The following is a 315-nucleotide window of genomic DNA, read 5'->3' as shown; positions in this document are numbered from 1 at the left end:
AAAAATTACCAGTGATTAAACATCTATTTTTAAATAATAATTCTCTTCAAAATATAAGTGGTAATATTTTATAATGTTAAAATAACATTATATATTTTATACGTAAATAACATTAATTATTACAAATTTATATGAAACATTCAGAAATAAACCATTGTTCTACATTGGAATCTTTAATTTTGGACTACAATGAAATTGAAATATTAAATGTAGAAGAGTTTATTGAAAATAATAACCTTAATTTCTTATCCCTGGAGAATAATAAAATCAAATCCTTGGAATTTACGAAACCATTAAAACAATTGAAAAAGCTTT

This window comes from Habropoda laboriosa, unplaced genomic scaffold (assembly GCF_001263275.1).
Source record: "Habropoda laboriosa isolate 0110345459 unplaced genomic scaffold, ASM126327v1 scaffold41, whole genome shotgun sequence".
NCBI classification, from domain to species: Eukaryota; Metazoa; Arthropoda; class Insecta; order Hymenoptera; family Apidae; genus Habropoda; species Habropoda laboriosa.
This window is presented reverse-complemented; position numbering follows the sequence as displayed.